At 36.2% G+C, this 25,543-nt stretch overlaps 1 protein-coding gene across 16 annotated transcripts in view; it reads left to right on the top strand.

The window, feature by feature from the left end:
* VPS13B (vacuolar protein sorting 13 homolog B) overlaps positions 1–25,543 on the top strand; it is a 1,000,970-nt gene that overhangs the window by 15,040 nt on the left and 960,387 nt on the right. The window contains exon 1 of one of the 16 annotated variants that reach the window (XM_077167323.1): positions 19,934–20,012. The exons of the other annotated variants lie outside the window; for them this stretch is intronic. The gene's annotated coding sequence lies outside the window, so the exon portion shown is untranslated. Of the gene's footprint in view, positions 1–19,933; positions 20,013–25,543 lie in introns of those variants that run through there. 16 annotated transcript variants of the gene reach the window in all.

Raw genomic sequence — 25,543 nt, forward strand, 5'->3', positions numbered from 1 at the left:
GTTTGCAATGTCATGCTACCATCACCATCATGTGTTACCAAAACATTTCCATCATTCCAGATAGGAAGCCTGTACATTTTTTTCTTAAAGAAAATAAAAGTATAAAGATTCCCAGAATATCTCATCCCCACAGTGTTTATTTACTTTTTTTACTCATCTATTCTTTTTTTTTTTTTAACTTTTAAAATTGTATAATATAACATATATACGAAGCAGAGAAAGAAAAAGCAATAGTTTTCAAAGCACTCTTCAACAAGTAGTTACAGGACAGATCCCAGAATTTGTCATGGGCTACCATGTGATCCTTTCAGATTTTTCTTTCTAGCTTCTCCAGAATATAGGAGGTAGAAGGTTTAAATATTTTTTTATCATCACAATCGACTTTTTTTTCCTTTTTTTGTGAAAAATAACATGTATACAAAAAAGCAATAAATTTCAAAGCACAGCACCATTTTTATTACTTTTTTCTTAGCATACTTATACTTTTCAGTTTTAAGTAATGCTGTCTAGAACGAAAGTGAATTGATGAATATTATGAAAATGACTATTTTTTACAAGAACCTTAACACAGTTTTAGTGTATTTTAAATATAATTTCAATCTCTGTGCAATTAGTTAGGGTTATTTATAAACTGTTTAAATACTTTCCTATTTTAAGTAGATAGTTTTTTTTATATTTTTATTGTAAACCTTAACAAACAAACATGCAAATATTCTTGCCATACAAACATTCTATACATGGTGTACAGTCAGTGGCTCACAGTTTCATCATACCGTTTTGTATGCATCACCATGATTTTTACATTTTTATCTCTCTAGCAAAAGAAATAAAAAAAAAGAAAAAAACTCATACATACTATACCCCTTACCACTCCTCACTGACCATTAGTATTCCATCTACTCAATTTATTTTACCCTTTATTTCCCCTATTATTTAATCATTTTTATTCCATATTTTTTACTCATCTGTGCATATCCTACATAAAAGGAGCATCAGATACAAGATTTTTCACAATCACACAGTCAGACATTATACAGTCATCTTCAAGAAGCATGGCCACTGGAACACAGCTCTAAGTTTCAGGTACTTCCTCCTAGCTGCTCTAATACACCATAAACTAAAAAGGGGTATCTATATAATGCATAACAATAACCTCCAGGATGACCTCTCGACTATGTTTGAAATCTCTCAGCCACTGCTGACACTTTATTTTGTCTCATTTCTGTCTTCCCCCTTTTGGTTGAGAAGGTTTTCCCAACCCTTTGATGCCAAGTCCCAGCTCATCCCAGGATTTCTGTCTCATGTTGCCAGGGAGGTTTACACCTCTGGGAGTCATTTCCCATGTAGAGGGGGAGGGTAGTGAGTTCGCTTGCTGTGTTGACTTAGAGAGAGGCCACATCTGAGCAACAAAAGAGGTTCTCTGGGGGTGACTCTTAGGCCTAATTTTATTTTACTTTATTTATTTATTTTTGCATGGGTAGACTCTCATAATTGAACCCGGGTCTCTGGCATGGCAGGTGAGAATTCTGTAGCCTAGTTTTAAGTGGGTTTAGCCTATCCTTTGCAGGGATAATTTCACTGGGGCAAACCCCAAGATGGAGGGCTCAGCCTATTGATTTGGTTGTTCCCATAAGTAGATAGTTTTGTTTTTTTTTAAAATATTTTTACTGTAAACAGTAAACAAACATACAAACATTCTTGAAATGGTTACAATCAGTGGGTCACAGTATCATCATATAGTTATGTATTCATCACCATGACCATTCTTTTGAACATTTGTATCTCTCCAGTAGAAGAAAGGAAAAAGACATACATACCATACCCTTTACTGCTCCTTCTCATTCACCACTAGTATTTCCATCTACTCAATTTATTATAATCTTTGTTTCCTCTATTATTTGTTTATTTCTTATCCATAGCTTTGACTCATCTGTCCATACCATAGATAAATGGAACATCAAACACAAGGTTTTCACAATCACACAGTTAAATTGCAAAAGTTGTGTCATTATACAATCATCTTTAAGAAACATGGCTACTGGAACACAGCTCTACAGTTTCAGTGTTCCCTCAAGCCACTCTAATATACCACAGACTAAAAAAGGGGTATCTATATAATGTGTAAGAATAACCTCCAGGATAAGCTCTCGACTCTGTTTGAAATCTCTCAGTCATTGACACCTTATTTTGTCTCATTTCTGTCTTCCCCTTTTTGGTTGAGAAGGTTTTCTCAATCCCTTGATGCCAAGTCCCAGTTCATCCCAGGATTTCTGTCCCATGTTGCCAGGGAGGTTTACACCTCTGGGAGTCATGTCCCATGTAGAGGGGGAGGGCAGTGAGTTCGCTTGCTGTGTTGGCTTAGAGAGAGGCCACATATGAACAACAAAAGAGGTTCTCTGGGGATGACTTTTAGGCCTAATTTTAAGTAGGCTTAGGCTGTCCTTTGCAGGGATAAGTTTCATAGAGGCAAACCCCAACTATTGATTTAGTTGTCCCCGTAAGTAGATAGTTTTGAGTGTCATATTCAACTCATTGAGCTTAATCTTTTTCATTTTATGAAATCTTTGATTCCAAATCTGCATTATCCAATTTAACTTAATGTAGTTCCTGGAAGTAAATAGATAAATGTTACGTTCCAATTCTAAATATTTGGTAGATTGATGTAGAAATCTGTAGGTAATTACGTTGCAACAAAATTTTATTTATATTTATATTTAGTAATACTTAAATGGTGCTGATCATCATCTGTTCTTTGAATTTAATTTTTTTTTAAGTCTGGATTTGGTTATACCACCCATGCTGTGCTCCATATTAAAAGAAAAACAGAGAAAAAAAAATCCAGACACCAAGTATTTTTTCAATGGGAAGGTAGAGGTTTCAAAGCCAGATGTCTCGGAAGAAACACATTTTAAAAGAGGCAAATTACAATTAATTATAGAGGCTACAGAAAAAGATTTGTAACACATGACCTAGTGCAACCTAGAACTAATATTTGATATTGGACCATGCAGATGGCTACTGCAGGAGTGATCAGATTTCCTGCTTGCCTGGTATTTGAGACTTGAACTTTGTGGTGAGTACAGCAAAAGGTCAGGTGTCAAAATTGTAAAAACCACTCTTGAAACAGTACTTTTTACAGATGTTTAAAAGTTTAGAGTAGAAAGAATTTTTGAAAATTATAGTTGACATTTGGACAAATTATTTATCAGTGGATACTCCGGAGAGTAATACTTGGGTTTATGCTAATGGTTGAAATTAATTCTTGACTAAAATGTATTTTAAAATAATTTTTTTTTCCTGTTTTAAGCTTTGATTATTTGGGTAGGTAAAGTTAAAAAATTCTGCATATACTGATAAAACTGAATAGGCCTATTTTTTTGTAAATTATGTCAAATTATTACACTGTAGAATCACAAGGAAGAAAAGATTTATTTTGTATGTAAAATTGTGTGCGATGGTAGGTTAAGTGAAGGGGCCTTTTAGACTTATAGTTAGCCAGAGCTATGAATCCGTAAAAAATAATACTACGTATGTAATAAAATTCAGTTTACTAATTAGAAATCTGAGGTTTAATTCAGATAAGATCATTGGAAAAGTAGAGTATTGTTAAGTGCTTTGATAAGAAGTCATATCTACTTTTTAAAGTTTAATTGTGCCAACATTTGTTGATTGCCTACTCTGCAATGCGAAATTACTATCTTTGCTGAGAGAGTTATATAATCTTCTTTGCAAAGAAACTTAGAGTAAGGCATAAGTAATGATTGAATGTGACTGTCGTTATCATGGTGTTTATATAACCCCTTAACATGCCTTTTAAATCAGTTTTAATAGAAATTTTTAGGATGAGAAGGTGGCTGAGTGCTTGTGTTAGACAAAAGAAAGGTCAAGGTCACCTTAATGTTCACTTTGAAATAGCTTTAATATAAAGAAACTCAGAAAATATTAATTATTTACTGTTTATTCTGTGAGAGTCATACCTATGTCAGTCATCATCCCTGGAGCTTTAGATCCTGCTTCCTTGTTACCTATGAAATCTTTTTTTCTTTTTTGAACTTTAGGGGCAGAGTTTGACTCATGACATTGTTATTACCAGTGATCCTGATCTGACTCGTTTATTTATTTATTTAGCTAGGCTAATCTAATAAATACTTGTGGACCAGCACACAACTAAAGAACTAAAACATTACCAATACCATATATCTATCTGTGTTCCCCTTTCCTAATCCTTGTCTTTGCTGTTCAGCCTCTGTGGACCTCATCTGCAAAATAGGGCTAGATTTGCTACATAGTTCTTTTATCTATGATTGTATTCACTTCCTTTGCATAATATTTGTATTGTCTTGCAAAACAAAACTTCTTCAACCTATAGGGAGTAGTGAATTTATTTTTAACGTATTTATTTATTCTGGTGTTTGAACCATCTAGAAAGTAAACTTTCAGCATCTTTTGACCTAATAAATGCAGTCATAAGTGTTTATACAAGTGATACTTACTATTCATTAAAAATTTTTTTGAACCTAAATTATAAATTTAAATACTATTAAAAACTTGAGTTAAATAATTTAGCATTTTGTTAATGTATGCTCTATAGGGTGATCTTGACTTTCATCTTTCCTTATATTTTTAGGTGCTTTGGAAATCCTTTATTGGCATAGGTAGTCGCAAAAAGAATAGAGAAATATCATATCCTGTCCTTGAAGCTTGAGTGCTACTGGAGGAAGTGTTGTTAGGGCTATTTCCATGGCTTTTTAAGAAACCAACCAACTAGCCAACCAAAAAACTCTTAAAGCTCTTTAAAGGAGGCTGACTTAATTTGATTAACAGTATCTATATTTTCAGAAATTCAGATGGCGGCTCACAGTGAAATTTATTATACAGGTATTGATTCTCTCACTTGCACTGCTCTGGATTAAAGATGGTGGTGATGATAATAGCAGCTAACATAGTCCAGGTTCTTTTTGTAGCTTACTTATCTGAAAAATGAGAAACAGAGTTCCTTGTAAATTATGGCTAGATTTTTTACTCCCTTTAGAGAATCCCATTATGTTGTAAAGAGGTTGAGTACTTGGATATTTATTCCTGGGTGAGAGGTCAGAAAAGCCACAGAATTGTTTATGAAATTAAATAGACCAATTTCATTATATTATGATCTGTTTGGAAGAATGTCTTAGGTAGATTGTGTGGCTAAGTAATTTGATTCATACCATGGAATGAGTCTACCCAGTTTTGATTCCCTAGCAGATTTTCCAGCTTTTGGCCATATCTGCTGCATATAAGCTTCAGGTCTTATGTTGAGTTTTTTTTCTAAACTAATAGAATAGGGTTGCCAAGTGGGGCATCTGACCTTTTTTTGCAAAGGTGAAAGGAAAGTTCAGCAGAGGAGGAGTCAGAAGTCACTAACAGTACTTAGAAATCTACCCTGGTATTGAACGAGGCAGAAGGGTAGAGGCTGTATAATATCAAGACCAAGTAACGTACAGTAAGTAGTAAAGGAGAAATTGTTGTGTCCCTTTACATGCTTGGCTGAGAGAAGGAAAAACCAAATCATCATTTCTGTCTGATGTAATATATTTTTGGTGAAGAAATTTTAAATGGGTGAATTGATACCAAATTTGCTTGTATTGAATGGATATGTATCAAACTATTCTAATAGATGAAATACTCAGTTTCTGTAGGTACAACAAGCATTTAGGTGCTTCATAACCCTATTCTCTTTTTACTGGGGTAAGTTGAATTTTCCAGAATATATGTAACTTGAAAAAAATGTAGCACATTTTCTAAGTTGTTTCGAGATATGTTTTAATAGGATCTAAAATAGGATTTAAAAGCATCTACATTTTTGATACTTTTGCCCTCTGACTATAACCTTTTATTGGTTTTTGTTACCATTTTTAGTAGATTGAATTGTGTCACCCACAAAGACAAGTATAAATCCTAATCCCGGGTTGAACTCATTTGTAAATTGAATCTTCAAAGATCCTATTGAAATGAGGTCAGACTTAATCACAGGGCCTTAATCTGATATGACTGGAGTCCTTATAAGCAAAGGAAATTTGTATATGGAAGTATAAGAAACAGAGAATTTTGAGTTTCACTCTGGGTGAAAATTTATTTTATTTATCTGTATTTTCCTACTACTTTCATCCTTTTAGTTTAACTTTTTTTTTTTTTCTTAAAAGCCTTTGCACAAGTTTACTTTTATTTCCTTTGTGGCATAACTTTCTAATTATTGGGATTATCCTTTAATAGTTCAAAATCTTCTATCCAGTCTTTTAAAACTTGAGATACTTTTATCTCATGTACCTATAATTTCTTCTAGAATTTAAATTAAAGAAATAAAAGTATTTGTATGTCTGCTTTTTTAAATTCAAAGTTATTTTTCTGTTTCCCATCAACACATTTTCTTTTCTTAAAACTCCTTTTAAAGTCAGAAACCAGTAAATCAGTTTACTTTAAATCAGATTTTGGTTCATTAATATCTGCGTAGGTTTTCACATGTGCTGTACAATATATTCATTTGTCTGATTTCCTATCACATGTGGTTACAATATGTTCTAGGTCATTTTAGCACCAAATTAATTTCCTCCAAAATTTTTCTCAGATGTTCAGCAGTCATTCAGTGTTTGATGAAAACTGTTTCCCTGAAGAGCCATCTGTAGGCTCATTGCAAAAGTTCTGTATTTTAAGTTTGAAAAAGTCATATTCAGTATGTTTATTTTACCTTTCTGAGTAATAGTTGTATTTGAATAGGTTGGAAGTAGGAATTCATTTAATTCTTGGAGTCAGAATGTTGAAATCCAGAATTGATTTGATTTCATGTATTGCTAAGAAAAAAATTTTGGTATGACAGTCTGTAGATTTAGGTGAACTGACCCATATTATTTTTGACTGTGACATTTTATATGATATTCCTTTCAACTCTTTAAATGTCTTATAATTTATCTATTTTTTTTTAATCTGGGTCAGATTAAACTAGACTCAAAGCTTTGAGGTCATTGTTTTAATTTGAATTTTTTGATTGTGACAAAAGACTTAAGAATTCTATTTCTACTTGAAAGTAGACAAAATTTTCTTGAATCTGAAAGTACTCAGAACTTTTTGGGGATTTAGGGTATTTATGTAATTTTAGGGTATACATTTTTCCCCTTACTTTACATTTAGACAGGATTTCCCATCTACTTGATGGCCATTTTTTTATAGAACATTAAGGTGCGTTTTTTTCCCTGGGTTTTGGTGGATTCACTTATAGAAATCTTACATATGATTATTGGTATTTAAAGCTTTAACTATAAGGACTAAATATAGCTGTGTTGGAAAAGAATACAAGGAATAATCAATCTCTAGTAAATATTTTGTTTTGAAAAATTAACACTCGTAGTTAGAATTAGCAGGGCTGGAGGCCTGCAACAGAAATATCCCAACCCTTTTTTACTTGGCTGAAATCTGTGTCTACCATCAAGTTGTTATTATCTCTTTCTTGAATGGTATAATAAATAACTTTCTAATTGGACTGCTTCTAGACCGTCTACCCTTTCATAGTCATAGATATCCCTACATTTTTGATGCTTTTGCCCTCTGACTATAACCTTTTATTGGTTTTTGTTACCATTTGTAGTAGATTGAATTATGTTACCCACAAAGACAAGTATAAGTCCTAATCCCTGGTTGAACTCATTTGTAAATAGGATCTTCAAAGATCCTATTGAAATGAGGTCAGACTGAATCACAGGGCCTTAGTCTGATATGAATGGAGTCCTTATAAACAAAAGAAATTTGGATATGGAAGTACAATCCATAGAGGAAACAAAGAATCAGATTTCCTGTGATGAAGGGAGAGATTAATTGCCAGCAAACCACCAACAGAATGCTATAGGCTTCAGGAGAGGTGTGACCTGCCAGTACCTTGATTTTGAATATCCAGTTTTCAAACTGTTAACCAATAAATTCTTGTTTTTTCAGCCAGCCAGTCTGTGATATTTGTTATAGTAGCCCTGGTAAACTATGATACCATTAACTGTTGATTTTGTGGGCTCTCCCCAACAATGATTGAAAACACCTTTTCTCAGTCTTTTTTTCACTTGAAAGTTAATCCATTTTGGGTAATTTCTGCATCCATAAGGATTCTTATGCAACACTCCAGCAATTAGTTTCTTAAACATAGCTCCATTATCTTTATTCCTCTTTCATTTCAGCCACTCCCTTTATTGTCACACTGAAGACCTTGTTATTTCCTGAAACAGTCTCTTTATTGTGGATTTTATCTCTATATCTCAGATACCTCTCTTCATCAGTTATCTCTTCAATTTAATCTTACATTTACTTTGCTGGCACTTTCTTATTATCATTTAAGTGGTTATCTTCTCTGTTGGGGGAAAAATGACTTCTCTCAACCATTTAGCTCTGTCGAGTAACTATGCTTTCTTTCCTTTTCTTCATAATTTTTCTTTTTACACGAGCTGTCTATGCTTATTTCTTCTTTTTCCTTTTTTAAAAAAATTTGTTTTGAAATAATTATAGATTCACAAGAAATTGCCAAGAAACATAGAGAACTCCTGAGTGACCTTTCATCCAGCCTCGCTTAATGTTAATATTTTACATAACTGTACTGTAATGTAAAAAAAAAGATACTGATGCTGGAGAAATCATGGACATACTCAGTGGATATCTCCCACTTGTCTGTCAGCCCTTGTCTATTTTCTTCCTTTTCTTCATGTGTAGATATGTCAATATGTTTCTGTTTCACACCTGAGCAGCCTTACTGCTCGACCATACATTGAACCTGAAATGGAAACAAGCAGCTCCAGTTATTTGTCAGGGCAAAAATTCTTCAAAGACATTGTTTGATAATGCTTTTTGCTCTGTGGTAGGCCCTCATCCTGCCCCCACCCCCACCCCACATTGAGGTGGCACAAATGCCCAGTTCTTGGGCAGCATAGACATCTCTTGTCTCTAAGTAACCTGAGTAGTAAGCTTCCCTAGGAATTGGCTATGATGGGACCTTGTCCCTTGCTCTTTTGGACTCTCACTTGCTGTATAAGTAATAAAGTGGTTGTGGTGTTTGGAGCTGTATGTACCCCAGAAAAACATATTCTTAAACCTAATCCATTCCTTTGGGTGCGAACCCATTATAAGTAGGACTTTTTGATAAGTTAAGGTGTAGTCCCCCTCAATCAGAATGGATCTCAATCCTATTACTTCAGACCTTTATAAGCTGAATGAAATTCAGACAGAGCGAGCGAGCCAGCCAGAGAGGGAGCAGCCAGAGGCTGAAATCAACAGAATTTGGAAGAGAAGGGAGAGGCCAGAAGAGGTTGTCATGCGCCTTGCTGCGTCCAAACTAAGGACAGTGCACCTACAGCAGCCAGCACCAGAAAACCACAGTCTTAAGGGATAAAACATCACCTTATTATGCACTGATTTGGATTTTCTCTTAGCTTCAAAACTGTGAGTAGATACATCCTAATTGTTTAAACCAGATCATTTCATGGTATTTGCTTAATAAGTTAAAGAAACGAAAATAGTGGTTGTGCTGGTTTGAAAGGATGTATGTACCCTAAAAAAGCCATGTTTTAAACCTAATCCCATTTTGTAAAAGCAGCCATTTCTTCTAATCCCTATTCAACATTGTATGTTTGAAATCTTAATTAGATAATCTCCCTGGAGATGTGACTCAATCAAGAGTGGTTGTTAAACTGAATTAGGTGGAAATGTGTCTCCACCCATTCCAGGTGGGTGTTGATCAGTATACCGGAATCTTATAAAAGAGGAAACATTTTGGAGAAGGGGGGAGATTTGGAGAGAGCAGGGAATAGTGACAGAGCCTCAAGAAAGCCACAACAAAGAATGCTGCAGAACCATGAAACAAAGAGTCCACCAGCCAAGGACTTTTGGAGATGAAGAAGGAAAATGCCTCCCAGGGAGCTGGAGAGGAAGCTAGCAGATGACACCGTGTTCGCCATGGGCCCTTCCAGCCCAAACAGAAACCATGACCATGTTTGCCATGTGCCTTTCCACTCGAGAGAGAAACTGTGAACTTCAATGGCCTTCTTAAATCAAGGTATCTTTCCCTGGATGCCTTAGGTTGGATATTTCTATAGACTTGCTTTAATTGGGACATTTTCATGGCCTAAAAACTGTTAACTTGCAATTTATGAAAATCTGTTTTCAAAATTATAATTTTTTATTAATAAGTTTAATAAAAAACTTATTAAAAAAACTAGAACAGTGATCATTTGTTGAGAATCCATGCTGTGCATGAGACTATGTTCCTATGATGTACTGTGTAACAGTTTGCTCTACAATTGACATTGATACAATCCACAGAGCTTATTCAGATTTTACTGTATATATATGTATTAATTTTTTTTGTGTGTATCTGTGTGTGTGGATATAGTTCTGTATGTTTTTTAATTATTTATTTTTTATTGATATATATTCACATACCATGTAATCTTCCAAAGTGTATAGTTGGTGGTTCACAGTATCATCATATAGTTGTGCATTTATCATCCCAATCAACTTCATTTTTGTGAAAAATAACATATATGTAAAAACACAATAAATTTCAAACACATTGCAACAGTTGTACAACAGATTTCAGAGTTTGGTATGGGTTACAATTCCACAATTTTAGGTTTTTACTTCTAACTGCTCTAAGATACTGGAGATTAAAAGAAATATTAAAATGATTGAACAATCATTCGTTTGTTAAACTACCTTCTCTGTATAACTCTACCATCACCTTTGATCTTTCCTTAACTCTTGAGGTTATTTAGGCTATGCCCATTCTAATTTTTTCATGTTGGAAGGGGCTGTCAATAATATGGGATAGGGGGATGGAACTAGTTGATCTTGTGAAGAGGCTGGCCACTCTGCATTTCAGAACTTATCTGGTCCAGGGACCCATCTGGAGGTTGCAGGTTTCTGGAAAGCTACCCTAGTATATGGAACCTTTGTTAATCCCATGGTGCCAGGGCCGGACTCATCCCTTGAAGTCATCTCCCACACCACCAGGGAGACTTTCGCCCCTGGATGTCATGTTCATGTAGTGGGGAGGGCAATGATTTCACTTACAGAGTTGGGCTTAGAGAGAAGGAGGCCACATCTCACATCTGAGCAACAAAAGAGGTCCTCCAGAAGTAACTCTTAGGCATACCCATAGGTAGGCTCAGCTTCTCTGCTATCTACATAAGGTTCAGAAGAGTAAGGTTTGGCCTTTTGATTTGGGTGTCCCTAGTATTTGAGACAGGAGTAAGGTTTGACCTATTGATTTGGGTGTCCCTAGTGTTTGAGACAGTATCAGGGAATTCCCTGATGGTTAAGTTTAATACTTCCATATTTATTCTCCCATTCCTCAAGGGTCTTTGCCATTACTTTTTTTTTTTTTTTAACTTTTTTATTGTCTAACATATATACAAAGCAAAGAAAGAAAAAAGCAATTTTTTTCAAAGTGCTGTTCAAAAAGTAGTTTCAGGACAGATCCCAGAGTTTATCCTAAGGATTACCATACGATCCTCTCAGATTTTTCTTTCTAGCTGGAGGCTAGAAGTCATAAATATATAGTTTTTAATCACAATAAACTTTTTTCCTTTTTTTTGTAAGAAATAACATATATACAAAACAGCAGTGAATTTCAAAGCACAGCACCATAATTAGTTATATAACAGATAACAGTTTGACATGGGTTACAATTCCACAATTTTAGATTTTTGCTTTTAGCTGCTCTAAGATACTGGAGACTAAAAGAGATATCACTTTAATGATTCAGCAATCATATTCATTTGTTAAATCTTATCTTCTCTGTAGAACTCCATCATCACCTTTGATTTTTATGTCCCTCTCTTTAGGGGTGCTTGGGCTATGGTCATGAAAGTGGAATCATAAAATATCTGTCCTTTTGTGTCTGCTTATTTCACTCAGCATTATGTCCTCAGGTTTCATCCATCCTATCATGTGCTTCAGCATGTCATTACATCTTACTGCTGCATAATATTCCCTCATATGTATATACCACATTTTGTTAATGTACTTGTCTGTTGATGGGCACTTGGACTGTTTCCATCTTTTGTTGATTGTGAATAATGCTGCTTTGAACATTGGTGTGCAGATGTTTGTTTGTGTCACTGCTTTCAGCTCTTCTGGGTATATACCAAGTAGTGGTATTGCTGGGTGATAGAGCAACTAGGTATTTAGTTTCCTAAGTAACCTCCAAACTGTCTTACATAATGGCTGTATCATTATACATTCCCAACAGCAGTGCATAAGTGTCTCAATTTCTCTACATCCTCTCCAACATTTGTGGTTTCCTGTTTGTTTAATAGTAGCCGTTCTTATAGGTCTGAGGTGGTATCTCATTGTAGTCCTGATATCCATTTTCCTTATAGCTAATGAGAATGGGCATCTCTTCATGTGCTTTTTAGCCATCTACAATTGCTCTTCAGAAAAATGTCTATTGATATCTGTAGCCCACTTTATAATTGGTGTGCTTGTTCTTTTGTTGTTGAGTTGTATGATTTCTTTACATGTATAGAATATCAAACCTTTATCTGACATGTGATTTCCAAATATTTTCTTTCATTGAGTTGTCTGCCTCTTCACCTTTTTTGGCAAAAGTCTTTTGAGGCACAACAGCATTTGATTTTGAGGAGTTCCCATTTATCTATTTTTTCTTTTGTTACTTTTGCTTTGGGTGTAAAGTTTAGGAAGCTGCCTGTTATCACTAGGTCTTGAAGATGTTTCCCTACATTTTCTTTTAGAAACTTTATGGTATTGGTTCTTATATTTAGGTGTTTGATCAGCGTTTAATTAATTTTTGTATAAGGTGTAAGTTAAGGGCCATATTTCATTCTTCTGGCTATTGATATCGAGTCCTCCCATGCCCATTTATTGAAAAGACTATTTTGTCCCAGTTCAGTGGATTTGGGGGCGTGGTTGAAGATCAGTTGACCATAGATTTGGTGGTCTGCTTCTGCACTCTTGATTTGATTCCATTGGTCAGTACTTCTATCTTTGTGCCAGTACCATGCTGTTTTAATCACTATGGCTTTATAATAAGTTTTAAAACCATAAAGTATTAAAAAAAATCCTCCCAGCTCATTCATCTTTTTAGGTGCTGTTAGCTATTCGGGTCTCTTTCCATTCCAGGTGAATATGATAATAAGCTGTGCCTGTTTGAAAGTATTATGTATCTCAGAAAAACCATGTTTTAATCTTGATTTAATCTTGTGGAGGCAGGCGTTTCTTTTTTGTTTATTAAACATAACAACATACAAACACAAACATTCTTACCATATGATCATTCTATTCTTGATATATAATCAGTAACTCACAATATCATCACATAGTTGTATATTCATCATCATGATAATTTCTTAGAATATTTGCATCAATTCAGAAAAAGAAATAAAAGAAAACAGAAAAAATTCATACATATCCATACTTCTTACCCCTCCCTTTCATTGATCACTAGCATTTCAATCCACTAAATTTACCCTAACATTTGCTCCCCCTGTTATTTATTTATTTTTAATCCGTATGTTTTACTTGTCTTTTGATAAGGTAGATAAAAGGAGCATCAGACACAAGGTTTTCACAATCACACAGTCACATTGTGAAATTATATCATTATACCATCATCTTCAGGAAATATGGCTGCTGGAACACAGCTCCACATTTTCAAGCAGTTCCCTCTAGCCTCTCCATTACACCTTAACTAAAAAGGTGCTATTCTATATAATGTGTAAAAATAACCTCCAGGATAACCTCTTGACTCTGTTTGGAATCTCTCAGCCATCGACACTTTGTCTTATTTCACTCTTTCCCCTTTTGGTCGAGAAGGTTTTCTCAATTCCTTCATACTGAGTTCCAGCTCATTCCAGGATTTCTGTCCCATATTGCCAGGAAGGTCTACACCCTTGGGAGTCATGTCCCAAGTAGAGAGGGAGAGGACTGTGAGTTTGCTTGTCATGTTGGCTGAGAGAGGCCACGTCTGAGCAACAGAAGAGGTTCTCTGGGATTGAGGCAGCCGTTTCTTTTAATCCCAATTCAGTACTATAAATTGGAGACTTTTGGTTAGATTATCTCCACAGAGATGTCACACAACCAGTTGTGGGTGTGACCTTTGATTAAATGGAGATCTGACTCCACTAATTCCAAGTGGGTCTTGATCGGTTGACTGGAATCCTTTAAAAGAGGAAACATTCTGGAGAGAGTTGTAAATGACAGAAATGACAGAAGCCTCAGAGTTGATAGAGCAGATATAGGTGCTTGGAGAACAGTTTCTTCAGAGAACAGAGACATGAATGTTTGGAGATGCTTGGACCCTAGCAGATGTTGCCATGAGATAGATGCTAAGCAAACCAGAACCTTAGCCAGGGAAAGCCAAGAGATGAAATCCAGCCATATAACAGTAGAGTGAATAGCTCCTACAGGAGCAGAAAGAGTGAAAGCAGTGGAGCCCAGGAGCAAAGGAGAAACAGATATCAGCTGCATAACTTCCTAACTAACAGAGCTGTTCCACACCCATTGGCCTTCCTTGAATTAAGGTATCTTTCCCTGGATGCCTTAGATTGGACATTTTTATTAGTTTAGAAATGTAAAGTTGTAATTTATTAAATTCTCCTTTTTAAAAGGCTTTCCAGTTCTGGTATATCACATTCCGGTAGATAGATGCAGACTAACACAATAGCTTTTCCTAGTCTTCAGAGTACGTTGATGTAATTTTGATTGGTACTGCATTGAATTTGTAAATCAGTTTGCATAGAATTGACATTTTAACTAAATTTAACCTTCCTACCCGTGAAGAGGGAATGTCTTTCCACCTACTTAGATCTTCTTTGATTTCTTTTAGCAATGTGATGTAGTTTTCCGTGTACAAGTCCTTTCCTTTACATCCTTAGTTAAGTTCACTCCTAGATACTTGATTCTTTTCATTTCTCTTTCGAATGGACTTTTTTCCTTTATTGACCCTCAGTTAAGTCATTGCGTGTGTATAGAAGCATTACTGATTTTTTTGCACATTAATTTTATATCCCGTGACCTTGCTGAATTTGTTTATTAGCTCAAGTAACTTTGTTTTAGGTTTTTCAGGATTTTCCAAGTATACTATCATGTCATCTGCAAATAATGAAAGTTTTACTTCTTCCTTTCTAATTTGGATGCTATCTCTTTTTCCTGCCTGACTGCTCTAGATAGAACTTCTAGTACAGTGTTGAATAATAGTGGTTGCAGAGGACATTCTTATCTCATTCCTGATCTTAGGGAATGTTTTAGTATGCTAGCTGCCGGAATGTGATATACCAGAAATGGAATGGCTTTTAAAAAGGGGAATTTAGTATGTTGCTAATTTACAATTCTAAGGCCATGAAAGTGTCCTAGTTAAAGCAGTCTATAGAAATGTCCAGTCTAAGGCATCCAGAGAAAGATGACTTGATTCAAGAAGGCCAATGAAATTCAGGGTTTCTCTCTCAAGTGGAGAGGCACATGGCAAACACGGCGTCATGTGCTAGCCTCCTCTCCAGCTCCCTGGGAAGCATTTTCCTTTTTCATTTCTAAAAGTTGCTGGCTGGTAGGCTCTGTGCCTCTTGTGGCTATGTCGTTCTCTGCTCCTTCAGAATCTTGTGGCTTTCTCTCTAGTTGTTTCCTAGCTTTTTTCCAAAGTACTTCCTCTTTTTAAAGGATTCCAGTAAAACCAGTCAAGACCAACCTGGAATGGGTGGAGACATGTTTCTACCTAAGCAAGTTTAATACCCTCGCTTCATTGAATCACATCTCCATGGAGATAATCTAATTAAAGTTTCCAACATATAATACCGAAAAGGGATTAAAAGAAGCAGTTGCTTTCACAAGATTGTTTAGGATTAAAACATTGCATTTTTTTTTAGGATACATAAGTCCTTTCAAACAGACATGGGGGGAAGTCTTCTGTCTCTCAGCATTGGGTATACTACTGGCTATGGGTTTGTCATATATGCCCTTTATCATTTTGAGGAAGTTACCTTTGATTCCTACCTTTTGAAGTTTTCCTATCAGAAAAGGATGTTGAATTCTGTCAAACATCCCTTTTCACCATCAATTGAGATGATAATGTGATTTTTTTTCCCTTTTGATTTGTTGATGTATGCTGTATTACATTAATTAAATTTCTTGTATTGAACCATCCTTGCATTCCTAGTATAAATCCCACTTGGTTGTGGTATATAATTATTTTAATGTGTCATTGGATTTGATTTGCTAATATTTTGTTGTGAATTTTTGCATCTGTATTCATTAGGGAGATTGGGCTGTAGTTTTCCTTTCTTATAGCATCTTTATCCAGTTTTGGTATTAAAGTGATGTTAGCGTCATAAAATGAGTTAAGTATTGTTCCTTTTTTCCTCAATTTTCTGGAAAAGTTTGAGCAGGATTGGTGTTACTTCTTTTTAGAATGTTTGATAAAATTCCCCTAAGCAGCCATCTGGCCCTGGATTTTTCTTTGCAGTAAGATATTTGATGACTAATTGAATCTCTTTGCTTGTGATTCATTTGTTGAGATCTTCTGTTTCTTCTTTTTTTTTTTTTTCTTCATGAGTTTCCTTTATTTTTTTTTAACTTTTTTATTAATTAAAAAAAATATTAAAAGAAAGAGACACAAACATTCTTAAGATATGCTCATTCCATTCTACATATAATATAATCAGTAATTCACAATTTCATCACATAGTTGCATATTCATCATCATGATCATTTCTTATAACATTTGCATCAATTCAGAAAAAGAAATAAAAAGACAACAGAAAAATAAAATGAAAACAGAGAAAAAAATTATACATACCATACCCCATACCCCTCCATTTCATTGATCACTAGCATTTCAAACTAAATTTATTTTAACATTTGTTTCCCCTATTATTTATTTTTATTCCATATGTTCTTCTCGTCTGTTGACAAGGTAGACAAAAGCAGCATTAGACACAAGGTATTCACAAACACACAGTCACATTGTGAAAGGTATTTCATCATACAATCATCATCTAGAAACATGGCTACTGGAATGCAGCTCTACATTTTCAGGCAGTTCCCTCCAGCCTCTCCATTAAATCTTGGATAACAAGGTGACATCTACTTAATGTGTAAGAATAACTTCGAGGATAACCTCTTGACTCTGTTTGGGATCTCTCAGCCATTGCCACTTTGTCTCATTTAACTCTTCCCCCTTTTGGTCGAGAAGGTTTTCTCAATCCCTTGATGCTGGGTCTCAGCTCATTCTAGAGTTTTTCTCAATCCCTTGATGCTGAATCTCAGCTCATTCTAGGATCTCTGTCCCATATGCTAGGAAGCTCCACACCCCTGGGAGTCAAGTCCCACGTAGACAGGGGGAGGGTGATGAGTTTGCTTGTTGTGTTGGCTGGAGAGAAGGCCACACCTGAGCAACAAAAGAGGTTCTCTTGGGGGTGGCTCTTGAGCCTAATTTTTGTTTTTGTTTTTGCATATGTTGTATTTTTAAAATTTTTTATTAATTAAAAAAATTACAAGAAAGAAATACAAACATTCTTAACAATTGCTCATTCCATTCTACATATAGAATAGTAATTCACAATATCATCACATAGTTGCATATTCATCATCATGATCATTTCTTAGAACATTTGCCTCAATTCAGAAAAAGAAATAAAAGGACAACAGAAAAATAAAACGAAAACAGAAAAAAAAAATTATACGTGCCATACCCCTTATCCCTCCCTTTCATTGATCACTAGCATTTCAAACTAAATTTATTTTAACATTTGTTTCCCCTGTTATTTATTTTTATTCCATATGTTCTACTCGTCTGTTGACAAGGTAGATAAAAGGAGCATCAGACACAAGGTTTTCACAATCACACAGTCACATTGTGAAAGCTCTATCATTATTCAGTCATCATCAAGAAACATGGTTACTGGAACACAGCTCTACATTTTCGGGCAGTTCCCTTCAGCCTCTCTATTACATCTTGGATAACAAGGTGATATCTACTTAATGTGTAAGAATAACCTCAGGATGACCTCTCAACTCTGTTTGGAATCTCTCAGCCATTGACACTTAGTCTCATTTCACTCTTCCCCCTTTTGGTTGAGAAGATTTTCTTAATCCCTTGATGCTGGGTCTCAGCCCATTCTAGAGTTTTTCTCAATCCCTGGATGCTGGGTCTCAGCCCATTCTAGAATTTTTCTCAATCCCTGGATGCTGAGTCTCAGTTCATTCTAGGATTTCTGTCCCACGTTGTCTTAGGCCTAATTTTAAGTAGGCTTGACCTATCCATTGTGGGGTTAAGTTTCATATGAAGAAACTCCAAGACTAGGGGCTCAGTTTATAGCTTTGGTTGTCCACACTACTTGTGAGAATATCTGGAATTCAACTTGGTGAAGTTGAATATTCCCCCATTCTCACCATTCCCCGAAGGGGACTATGCAAATACATTGCCACTCACTGATCAAATCACTCTGGGATTCATCGGGGCATCACTTTGGACAAATCAACAAAATCTCATGTCCTACCCAAGGTTCCATGAACTTATGTTGTTCGTCCAACTATCTACATAAGTTATATTAGGAGATGTACTAGTCAAAATATAAATTTTGTACCAAATAAACATTTTTTGCTTTAGTCTCACACATAAGTTGAAATTTAAAAATATTATTTACCATCTATTTTCAGCACCCTACAGTAATGACATTCCTTTGTTCTTCCTCATGCAAAAATGTTTTTTAAATTTGTACATTTAGTCACTATCATTATATGCTCTAGGCATTCCTAGATTATACCATCTCGATCTTTATTGTCTATCTTTCTTTGTGATTTCATTTATGCTCCCAGCCCTCCTCCCTCTGTCATTCTCACATTCAGCTTCATCCAATGTTTTAACATAATTGTATTACAGTTAGGTAGTATTGTGCTGTCCATTTCTGAGTTTTTATATTCAGTCCTGTTGCACAATCTGTATCCCTTCAGGTCCAGTTACCCAATATCTTACCCTAATTCTATGTCCTGATGGTCTCTGTTACCAAGGAAATATTCCAAGTTTATTCACTAATGTCAGTTCATATCAGTGAGACCATACAGCATTTTTCCTTTTGTTTTTGGCTAATCACACTCAGCATAATGTCCTTAAGGTCCATCCATGTTGTTACATACTTCACAACTTTATTCTGTCTTACAGCTGCATAATATTCCATCATATGTATATGCTACAGTTTGTTTAGCCACCCGTCTGTTGATGGACATTTTGACTGTTTCCATCTCTTGGTAATTGTAAATAATGCTACTATAAATATTGGTGTGTAGATCTCCGTTTATGTCCTTGCGCTCATGTCCTTTGAGTAGAGACAGCATATAGATGGGTCCTGTTTTTTAATCCATTCTGCCAGTTATGTCTTTTGATTGGGGAGTTTAATCCATTAACATTTAGTATTATTACTGCATGGGTAGTACTTTCTTCTACCATTTTGCCTTTTGGATTTTGTATGTCATATCTAATTTTCCTTCTTTTTACCTTTACTCATAGTCTTCCTTTCTACACTCTTCTCCACACCTCTCTCTTCTGTCTCTCCGTATCTGTCTCTAGTACTCCCTTAGTATTTCTTGCAGAGCTGGTCTCTTGGGTCATAAATTCTCTCAGTATTTTTTTGTCTGGAAATGTTTTAATTTCTCCCTCATTTTTGAAGGACAATTTTGCTGGATATAGAAGTCTTGGTTGGCAGTTTTTCTCTTTTAATAATTTAAATATGTCATCCCACTGTCTTCTCGCCTCCATGGTTTCTGGTGAGAAATCTACGCTTAGTCTTTTTTTTTTTTTTTTTTTTTTTTTAAAGGAAAGACAGAGAGAAGGAAGGAAGGATGGAAGGAAGGAAGGGAGGAAGAAAGGGAAACATCTTTAAACATTTTCTTGTTTTATTGTATTTTGTTTGTTTGTTACATGGGCTGGGGCCGGGAATCGAACCGAGGTCCTCCGGCATAGCAGGCAAGCACTTTGCCCGCTGAGCCACCGCGGCCCGCCCTACGCTTAGTCTTATTGGGCTTCCATTGTGTGTGATGGATTGCTTTTCTCTTGCTGCTTTCAAGATTCTCTCTTTCTCTTTGACCTCTGACATTCTGATTAGTAAATATCTTGGAATACATCTATTTGGATCTGTTTTCTTTGGGATATCTGCATTTCTTGGATCTGTAATTTTAAGTCTTTCATAAGAGTTGGGAAATTTTCAGTGATAATTTCCTCCATTAGTTTTTCTCCTCCTTTTCCCTTCTCTTCTCCTTCTGGAATACCCACAGCACGTATATTCATGCACTTCATATTGTGATTCAATTTCCTGAGTCCCTGCTCATATTTTTCCATTTTTTCCCTATATTTTCTTTTTTCTTGTTGGATTTTAGATGTTCCGTCCTCCAGTTCACTAATCCTATGTTCTGCCTCTCGAAATCTACCATTGTAGGTGTCCATTGTTTTTTTCATCTCTTCTTCTTCCGTGACTTTCATTCCCATAAGTTCTGTGATTTGTTTTTTCAGGCATTTGATTTCTTCTTTTTGTGAATTCCTTGCCTTCTTTATATCCTCCCTTGATTCATTGATTTGATTTTTGATGAGGTTTTCCATGTCTGTTTGTATATTCTGAATTAATTGTTTCAGCTCCTGTATCTCATTTGAATTGTTGGTTTGTTCCCTTCACTGGGCCATATCTTCTTTTTTCCTGGTGTGATTTGTTATTTTTTGCTGGTATCTAAGCATTTAATTACCTTAATTAGGTTATTCTGGAGAGTGCATTCACTTCTTTTATGTAGGGTTTTCTCGACAGATGAATTTGTTGTCTATCTGTTCTTTGACATTCAGTTCAGCTTTATCTGGACCTCTAGCTTAGGTTTTGTTTTACAGAGGAGAATTTTTCAGTTCTTGTTTCTTGTCCTGCTTGTATGGTGCCTTTTTGCCCCCACCCTTAGGAGGGTCTGCTTAGGTATTATGGACCCCAGCTGGATTTTCCCAGACCAAACTGACCTTCTATCAGGAGGAAAGAGTCACCTGTGTCAGTTTTACCTGAGTGTGAGACCCAGCAGGTTGAAAGACTTTCCTGTGAAGTCTCTGAACTCTGTTTTTCTTATCCTGCGCAGTATTTGGTGCTTGTCTGTCTGCAGGTCCCACCAGCGTAAAATGATGTGGTACCTTTAACTTCAGCAGACTCTCCCTGCTGTGGGTGTGGTGGGAACAGAGGAGAAATTGTAGGCTGGTTTTAATGGCTTCAAATTACCAAGCCCTGGTGTCTGAATTCCTTGAGAGAGGGATTCCATCTGAGTTGGGCTTCAGCCCTCCCCTAGGGAAGGCACAGTCTCCAGACTAACCTTCAAATGAGCTTCTTTCTGCCTGTGCCTGGGGCAGTTGCAGTCTGAGAAGCTCTGCTGCTGTATGCAAAGGCAGTCAAGCCTTTGTAGAAACAAAGCCGCAGAAACCTCTGTTTCCCCCCCCCTTTTTTTTGTCAGCCCTGCCCCCTTGGCACCGGGGCAAAAATGAACAACCTTTGCTTTGACCAAGTTCACCTGAGCTGGGGGCCTATTTTTAGTAGTCAGAATTTGTGAATTAATTCCGCAATTGGCGTTTAGCTGGGCTCATCCCCTACTGCTGGTAAAGTCTCTTTCCTTTTTTCTCTGGGAGAGCCTATGGGGGAGGGGCACTGGCCACTGCGGCTTGGGGAACTCACGGTTCTGGGGGGGTCTCGCAGACGGTCCAGCTGGTCTAGACTGGGGTATGCTGTCTGTCTGGTCACTGACGTGTCCCCAGGAGCTGTTCTGTGTTGTTTCTTGTCATTTAGTAGTTGTTCTGGAGAACGAACTAAAATGCACACACATTGCTAGGCTGCCATCTTGGCCGGGAAGTCATCTTCTATTTCTTCTTGAGTCAGGGTAGCTTGTTTGTGTGTTCCCAGGAATTTGTTAATTTCCCTTAAGTTGTGTAGTTTATTGGCGTATAGTTGTTCTTAATACCCTCTTATGATTTTTAAAAATTTCTTCATCATCTATAGTAATGAACCCCTCTCGTTTCTGATTTTGTTTATTTGCGTCCTGTCTCTTTTTTTCTTTGTCAACCTTTCTAGTGGTCCATCAATTTGAATGATTTTCTCAAAGAACCAAGTTTTGGTTTTACTGATACTTTCTGTATTTCTTCTGTTCTCCCATTCATTTAACTGTGCTTTAATCTTTGTTATTTCTCTTTTTCTGTTTGTTCTGGGGTTAGTTTGCTGTTCTCTCTCAAGTTCCTTCAGGTGAGCAGTTAAGTCCTCCAATTTTGCTCTTTCTTCTTTTTTTAATATAGGTAGTTAAAGCAATACATTTCCCTCACAGCACAACCTTTGCCACTTCCCATAAGTTCTGGTAAGTTCTATTCTTGTTTTCATTTGTCTCTAGATAGCTACTGATTTCTCTAGCAAGTTCTCCTTTGACCTACTGGTTGTTAAGAGTGAAACTGTAACCCTTACCGAGCTTTAAAATCTGTTCTATAAATATTTTTAAAAATGTACTTGGAAATTTGTTGCTGTTTTGCATATATGTATGTTTACAATAAAAAAAGTGTAGAAAAGTGTGTTGTGTAATCTCCATATATTTGTGAAAATTCTCGTTCTTTGGTGGTTATTGATTTCCAACTTCATTTGATTGTGATCTGAGAATGTGCTTTGAATAATTTCAGTGTTCTTATATTTAATAAGACCTGTTTTGTACCCCAGCATATGATCTATCCTGTAGAATGTTCCATGAGCAGTAGAAAAGAATGCATATTGTGGTGTTTTGGGGTGTAATGAGCTATATATGTATGTTAGGTCTAATTCATTTTAAGCTCTCTCTATTTCCTTATTGATCCTTTGTCTGGTTGTAATATCTATGAGAAGTGTGGTGTATTGAGGTTTCCTACTATTATTGTTGAAACGTTTGTCACTCCTTTCAGTTTTGCCAATGCTTGCCTCATGTACTTTGGAGCATAAACATTTATGATTGTTATTTCTTCTTTGTGAATTTCCCCTTCATTAGTATCCTTCTTTGTCATGTTTGTTGCCTTTACATTTAAAGTCTATTTTGCCTGATATTAATCTAGCTACTCCCGCTTTCTTTTGGTTATAGTTTGCATGGAACATCTCTTTCCGTCCTTTCATTTTCAATCTATGTGTATTGGTACTGGTTTGAAAGGATGTATGTACCCTAGAAAAGCCATTTTCTAATGCTAATCCTATTTTGTAAAGGCAACTGTTTCTTCTAATTCCTATTTAGTATTATATGTTTGAAACTGCAATTAGATAATCTCCCTGGAGATGTGATTTAATCAAGAGTGGTTGTTAAGCTGAATTAGGTGGAAGTGTGTCTCCACCCATCTGGGTGGGTCTTGATTAGTTTACCAGAATCCTATAAAAGTGGGAACATTTTGGAGAAAGAGAGATTCAGAGAGAGCAGAGCAGAAATGACATAGCCACAAGAAGCAGAGTCCACCAACCAGTGGCATTTGGAGATGAAAAAGGAAAGTCCATCCCAGTGAGCTTCATGAAACAGGAAGCCAGGAGAAGAAGCTGGCATATGATGCTGTGTTCGCCTTGTGCCCTTCCAAATTAGAGAGTAACTGTGACCATGTTCACCATGTGCCTTTCCAGATGCGAGAGTAACTCTGACTGTGTTCATCATGTGCCCTTCCACTTGAGAGAGAAACCCTTAACTTCATTGGCCTTCTTGAACCAAGATATCTTTCCCTGGATGCCTTAGATTGGACATTTCTATAGACTTGCTTTAATCGGGACATTTTCTTGGCCTTAGAACTGTAAACTAGCAACTTATTAAGTTCCCCTTTTTAGAAGCCATTCTGTTTCTGGTATATTGCATTTTGACAACTAGCAAACTAGAACAGTATCCTTGTGTCTAAGATAAGTCTCTTGTAAGTGGTATACAGCTGGATTGTATTTCTTAATGCAGTCTGCCAATCTCTATCTTTTAATTGCTAAGGTTAGTCCATTAACATTCAGAGTTATTACTGTAAAGGCATTTCTTGAATTCACTGTCTTATCCTTTGGATTTTATTTGTTATTTCTATATATTCTTTCCCCCTTCTATTTTTATCCTTTAAGTTACCCTCACTATTACTTTTTAAGTATGTGTCCTCTTTCCTACCTCCCTCTCTTGTCATCTTTTTAAATTTCAGCTGAGAGAACTCCCTTTAGTATTTATTGTAGGGCTGTTCTCCTGCTATACATTCTTTCAGGATTTGTTTCTCTGTGAAAATTTTAATCTTTCCCTGAGTTTTGAAGGACAATTTGGCTGGGTAGAGAATTGTTTGCTGAAAGTCTTTCTCTTTCAGTATCTTAAATATATCATACAACCACCTTCTCACCACCATAATGCCAACTGAGTAGTCTGAACTCATTCTTATGTGGTTTTCCTTGTATGTAGTAGGTAGTTTTTCTGTTGCTGCTTTCAGGATTTTCTGCTTCTCTTGAAGATTTGACAGACTGATTAATACCTATCTTGGAGAAGGCCTATTTGGATTTACTGTATTTAGAGTTTGTTGGGTTTCTTTGATTTGCATATTTATGTCCTTTATAATGATTGGGAAGTTTTCCCTCAATATATCCTTAACTAATCTTCCTAGACCTTTACTGTTCTTTTGTCCTTCTGGGACACTGATGATTCTTATATTTGTGTCCTTTGTTTTGTCCATCATTTCTCTGAGATCCAATTCAAATTTTTCCATCATTTTTGCGCTTTTGTGTGTTTGAAATCAGTTGTTCTGTCCTCTACCTCGCTTATTCTTTCTTCTGCGTCGTCTTATCTGTTTTTGTGTCTCTAGTATATTTTTGATTTAAAGCATCTTTAATCTCTGTGGTATCTGCTGTTTTCCTATTTATTCTTCCAGATTCCTCTGTATGCTGTTCTCGAGCTTTTTCATCTCCTTTATGTTATTAGCCATCCATTGATTTTTTGTTATTATTTTATTTTTTAATGTTCTGAAATGGAACCATTGTACATTGTACCAGCATATCTACTGAATGGAATAAATAAGTGAAAAATTATACTGCTATGCAACACCCCAAGCAACAACAACAACAACAAAAACATCGTTGGAGGAAATAAAGAAATTTGGTAATGGTAAAAAAAAGTCTTTATACCTCTAGCAGGTCCTTAGCCATGATGAACATTCCACACCATTCCAGTACTTGATGCTGGACCATTGCAACCCTCTATGAGCTGCCTGTCTGCCTTCTGTGTTATGGGTGAGATATCAGCATTGGGTGAACATGGGAGCTGCAACTTTCCCGGTGTCGAGATGTGGGGTTCGGGTGAGCTGGTGTTTCCTGTGGGGCCAGGTGTCCGTAGGAGGCATTGGCTGGTGTCCCCTGCACCTGGTTCAGCTGGCTGGGAGGTCTTAAATTCTGTGGCAGGAATGGGAGCGATGGGTGCAAGCTGGGGTCCAGCAGCTCCTAGGAGCGGGCCATATTGGGAATGAAGCATGTGTAGATTTGTGTAGTCTAACCCTTTCACGTGGAAGGCTCCGCCCAGTAGGGCCATGGTTGGG

The sequence above is a fragment of the Tamandua tetradactyla genome, chromosome 6, assembly GCF_023851605.1.
Source record: "Tamandua tetradactyla isolate mTamTet1 chromosome 6, mTamTet1.pri, whole genome shotgun sequence".
NCBI lineage: Eukaryota > Metazoa > Chordata > Mammalia > Pilosa > Myrmecophagidae > Tamandua > Tamandua tetradactyla.